The sequence below is a fragment of the Impatiens glandulifera genome, chromosome 5 (assembly GCF_907164915.1).
Source record: "Impatiens glandulifera chromosome 5, dImpGla2.1, whole genome shotgun sequence".
Classification (NCBI taxonomy): Eukaryota; Viridiplantae; Streptophyta; class Magnoliopsida; order Ericales; family Balsaminaceae; genus Impatiens; species Impatiens glandulifera.
Genome location: NC_061866.1, coordinates 13,386,600 through 13,392,069, shown reverse-complemented (window position 1 = coordinate 13,392,069; position 5,470 = coordinate 13,386,600).

Sequence of the window (5,470 nt, the reverse complement as noted above, 5' to 3'; positions counted from 1 at the left end):
CAAAAGCTAGAAAAATCCTAATAGCTTCAATCCTAGCTACAGGGGCAAATGATTCTTCAAAATCAATACATTCTTCCTGTTTGTATCCTTGTGCTACTAATCTGGCTTTGTTTCTCGTGACCAACCCGTCTTCATTGAGTTTATTTCTAAATACCCATCTTGTTCCTATGACCGGTTGATCTTTCAGTCTAGGGACTAGGTACCAGACTTTATTACTCTCAAACTAGTTTAACTCTTCTTGCATTCCCAAGATCCAATCCGGATCTGACAATGCTTCATCCAATTTTTTCGGCTCAATCTGGGATATGAAAGCGGAATTAAAGTATTCCTCCAGGATTTGTCGCCAAGTTCGAACGGGTTCTGAAGGGTCACCTATAATTAGCTCAGGAGGATGATTTGTGTTCCTTTTGAGGTTCGGTTCAAGGATGTCTACCAAGTCACCGTTCACTTGATCAAGGCTAGACATATCGGTAGACTGAACAGGTGCTTCAGACCGACCGATTTCCTCGGTTTGAACCGAAGTGTCAGCTTCCTGCCGCGGGACAGCTTGATCCGGCTGGGTTTCATCATTACCTATTTGGTCATGGACAAACCGTCTAAAAACCGGAATCTCATCTTCACTATCAGAATGGATATTGTTATTTTCTAATCTGTTGTGTAGATCAAAGAATGATGTAGTGTTTCTTTCAACCGATTCATCGAAAACAACATGAAGTGATTCCTTCACGGTTAAAGTTCTATTGTTATACACTCTATATGCTTTACTTACTGCTGAGTAACCTAACATGATCCCAACATCGGATTTTGCATCAAAAGTAGATAGATAGGTTTTGCCATTTATGTGAATGTAGCATTTACAACCGAAAATCTTAAGATACCTAAGATTAGGAACCCTATAAAAGTATACCTCATAAGGTGTTTTGTTGTGAAACTTATTAATCAAGGATCGGTTTTGTGTGTGACATGCAGTATTGATAGCCTCAGCCCAGATTTTCGGAGCAATGCCTGAATCGACTATCATTGACCTTGCGACTTCCTTGAGAGTTCGGTTTCTTCTCTTGGCCAGACCGTTCTGTTGAGGAGTCCTAGCACTAGACAACTCGTGTCTAATACCGGATTCATCAAGGAATGCATTTAGAGTACTATTTGTAAATTCAGTTCCTCTATCACTTCTAATGCTATTGATTTGTGTTGATTTTTCATTTCGCAAGCGTTTAAGCAGTGTGATCAAATTTGATGCGGTTTCACGTTTGGATGGTAAGAATATTACACATGTATACCTGGAATAATCATCAACAACTACCATAGTGTAAAGCATACCTCCTAGGCTGACGACCCTAATTGGTCCAAATAAATTCATGTGAAGAAGGTCTAGGCATCGGTTAGATTGAATGTTTCCTTTACTCTTAAAGGTTGACTTAGTTTGTTTACCCATTTGACACGCTGAACAAACCTTATCCTAATTAAACACTATATCAGAACTCCTTCGACTAACTTTTTACCGCGGATATAGTTTAAGGTTTTCATGTTTAAGTGGTTTAGTCTTTTATGCCACAGCCAGGTTTGATCGGTTTTAACTATCATGCAGACAGGATATTCTACTTTAGTTTTCCAGTCTACCTTGTAAATATTTCCTAGCCTATTTCCGGTTAGTAGTATGGTACCTTGAGAGTTTTTAACTAAGCATGCATGTTTAAGAAATTCTACAGTGTATCCAGCATCACACATTTGACTAATGCTTAGTAGGTTAAAACGCAGGTTTTCAACTAAGAGTACATTATCAATTGTTAAGTTACCATGGACGATCTTACCCTTTCCCACAGTTCTACCTTTTGAGTTGTCACCGAAGGTGATCAATGCACCTGTTTCTATTCTGATGTCGGTTAGAAGGTTATTGTTTCCGGTCATATGTCTGGAGCAACCGCTATCCAAGTACCATTCAGAGTTTCCTAGCTGTTTCTTCATATCCTGCAAAATGTACATATTTACAACTATTTGGTACCCACATTTACTTGGGTCCACAAGCGATTAGTCCCTTGGGTATCCAGACTTTGACAAGTCGGACAGCTTTCCTGGTTAAGGTTTTAACTAATTTTCTTGCACTCGGTTTTGAGTCTTTCTGCTTTCCTAAGAAGGCCTTATGTGGGGATGATCTTTGGTTTGTCATATGCGGTTGTGAGTTGGCTTGCCTATTTTTGAACTGGTTGGCTTTCATTTTCTCAGGGTGAAGCCATTTCTCAGAATCAGTTGGACCTACATAGGTTAGTTTGTCTTTCGTATAATAGGCACTTAATTCCTCTTCAGCGGTTAAGGAACTTCTGACAAAACTTACAAAGGGAAGATTATCCTTTGTGAGCCTCATTTTGTCTAAGTGTTTTTGGTTTTTGGATCTATTGTTTTTGTATCCTAGACCAAACATGCAAATAGGGTGTCTTTTATAACTACACATTTTGCTTACCATTTCACTAGATCTTTTCCATTCGGCCATTCTATACTGGAGTCGGGCATTTTCCTCCTCGGACAACTCTTGAACTGACTCCTTGAGTTGTTCGGTCTCAGAGGGTAGTTCAGGTGCTGCCTCGGTTTCTAGGATTTCATCAGGTTCTATGGTCTTTGGTTCGGTCAAGGTGGGTACTATGAGGTCGGTTCTAAAGTTGGGTAGCTTAGGTACTAAGGTTAATAGGTTCTTATACTCTGCTACCATATCATTCAATGCATTATATAACTCATCTTTAGTAAATTCTTCACAAGGAGAGTCAAATACATGTTCCTTATTTTCCATGAGGCATGTGAGTTCATCATCACTGTCACTGTGAGCCCATAAGCTTCCTCCATCATCGGCTATTAGTGCTTTCTGAACTTCACTTCCTTCACCGGTTTGTTGATAGTTATTTCGGTTATTCTGATTGTCCGGTTTCCGGTCATCTCTCCTCGATTTTATGCATTCCCACTTGAAATGTCCCAAACAATTGCAGTTATAGCATCTAACATTAGATTTATCACCGTAGTTGTAGTTGTTTGTCGGTTGGCTTCTCTTCATGAACCTGCCAAATTTCTGTGCAAGCATTGCCATGGCATCCTCGGTGAACTATTCAGCGGTTCTGATCGGTGCGGGAGCAACAGGTTCTGTGGATGTGATCAATGCTCTAGTTGAGGTTGAGGCTGAGACTTCTTCTTCAGTCCTAGATCTCATTTCAAACTCATATGCCTTATGATCTTCGAATACATCGTGTAGCTTCATCTTTCTTAGGAAGTTTGATTTCCTCATCACCATTGTCTTTATGTCCCATGCACTTGGAAGAGATCTTAAAGCTTTCATGACGACTTCCTTGTTATCATACCTCTTGCCAAGAGTTGCTAGCTCGTTGATCACACCTGTGAACCGGTCACTGTATTCTCTCATTGTTTCTCCCGGTTTCATCTTGATGTTTTCAAACTTCTGAGTAGTCACCATTATCTTGTTTTTCTTGTTTCTTTCATTTCCCTCATGAATCAGAATCACGGCTTCCCATGTTTCCTTTGCTGTTTTGTAATCTCTGACCTTGCAATACGTATTTCTGTCCAAACCGTTGGAGATGCGGTTTCTGGCGTGGTTATCTAGATCGTTTCTTCTCCTATCTTCAGCTGTCCAATTCTTCCTATCTTTATCAATGATTATTGGCCCTTCGGCTATAATGAACTGCATCTCGTCATCCATGGTGATTAAGTGCAGATGCATACGTGCCTTCCAGTTGGCAAAGTCGTTACCTTCTAGCATTGGGGGCCTATCGAACGACATGCTTGCTTGAGTATTGAAATTAACTGCTTTGATACCAATTGTTAGGATCTAGGTCGCGGCTGGCGGACCGGGGTCTGGCCAGTTAGTGCGTCTCACTCAAAGGTGGTGATTAATCCGGTTAGAGATTAATACCGGAGTTTCAATACTACACAAACTGTCACAAACCCTTGAACTAGGTTCAAGCGCGGAAGTGGTTTGTTTTAGGTTGAGGCAGCACACTCACAAGATAGGCAGAACCGGTTTTGAATAAGACAGGTTTGGAAATTGCTAGGTCGGTTTTGTAGCTTAGTAATTCGGTTTGGGTAAGGTTGAGTTGGTTGGAGCGGTATTAGTAGATTAGTGCAAATCGGTTATAAAGTAAAGTAAGCAGAAAGCAAGTAACAAGACAGATTTTTATGGATGTTCGGAGATAAAACTCCTACGTCACCCCTTCCTCTCGAAATCGCGAGAAGGATATTCACTAAAGAATACAAACACAATCCGATCGAGACTTATTTCCTGCTCGATAACTCTCGTACAATTTTAACCGAAACTGTAAATACACTTGAAATAAGCCCTTTTAGCTTTCTAGAGATAGAGCACAATCTTTTCACTTAGGCTTTAGAATATTCAAAACTTGTAACCCGCATTTACTCCTCTTCAGCTCCTTCTTTTATAGGTGAAATGTGCCAACGGTCACATTTCATTTCCTTGAATCTGATTGGTTGAGCAGAGGTTCAGTGATTCAGATCTGGCGGTCTAGTCTTCTAGTGTAGGTCAAATCGGCTAGGTTTGTCTTTTACTCAATATGGCAACTGTCGGTTGGACAGTTGTCTGTACTTGGAAGATTGCCTTTCTGATTTATCCTGAAGTAGAAAAATCTTGTAGGACGGTCTTCTGCAGCCTGCAGACTGTCCTCAGACTTGTATGAATATGGCAATACTAAGTCTGTTCCTTTGGTATCATTCTCAACAGATACCCGAAGTATCTATTTGTGCTGGTCGGTTGTTTATGTTAACTGGATCACTTCCGGTTTTTTCATAGCTTCTGATTGACCGAATGTCTAGTGATTCTGACCTTCTAATTTGATCGATCTTGTCTTTCTTGTTCGGTCAGGTTTTTGGTCGGTTTGATTACTTGACCGGTTGAGTTTATTAACCGGTAGAGTTACTTGGCGGGTTTAGTTGCTTGACCGGTTACGTTGCTTGGCCGGTTACTTTGCTTGACCGTTCCTGCATAGGAAGTTTGTTTGTGTTAAGTTCTATTTAACCGGTCTAATTTTATCTAACATGTTTATTCTTCTATCTCTTCCGCCTCCCCTTCAACCCGTTCTCCTCCGCCGCGCAATCAGAAGGACCCCGCCGCCGCTGCTTCCATGAAAGAAGAATCCTCTGAAGGATACAAAGGTATAATAAACTCCTCCTAATCCCCTGCATATGAATATTGTATACAAAAGATTTATTTCTGTTTCTGTTTGATTATAAAAGAATCCGCTGCTTTCTGTTTGAATTCTTGATTTGGTCTGCTTTCTGTTTCTGCTTGAATTAGTCGCTTTCTATTTGATTACAAAAGATTCGTTTAGTGAATAGAAAACCTTCGGAATCTTTTAGTGCATTTGATTACAAAAGGTTTAGTGTATAGAAAACCTTTATTTTTGATGAAATAATGTTTGATTTTTTTAGGCATTTGATTAAGTTTAAATTAGGATGAACA